This window comes from Geospiza fortis, unplaced genomic scaffold (genome assembly GCF_000277835.1).
Source record: "Geospiza fortis unplaced genomic scaffold, GeoFor_1.0 scaffold41, whole genome shotgun sequence".
Classification (NCBI taxonomy): Eukaryota; Metazoa; Chordata; class Aves; order Passeriformes; family Thraupidae; genus Geospiza; species Geospiza fortis.
Genome location: NW_005054299.1, coordinates 7,327,474 through 7,327,757, shown reverse-complemented (window position 1 = coordinate 7,327,757; position 284 = coordinate 7,327,474).

Sequence of the window (284 nt, the reverse complement as noted above, 5' to 3'; positions counted from 1 at the left end):
GGGGAGCCGCCGAGTTCCCGCAGTTCGCCCGCTGCTGTGCAGCCGCCGTCGCCGTCTCGGCCCGGCACCCGCCGGCCCGCCGGGAAGGAGTCGGGACCGTTTCGGATCTCAAGCAGACGGCCCTCTCCTATTTAGTCGTGGCTTTTCCAAACCCTCCGAGGAGAGCGGGATCTTTCGGTCCTTCCTGTATATCCGACCATTACAGGATCTAGAAATGTCGACGACACTTTTATCTGCCTTCTACGACATTGACTTCTTGTGCAAGGTAGGGAAGAGCGCGTTTG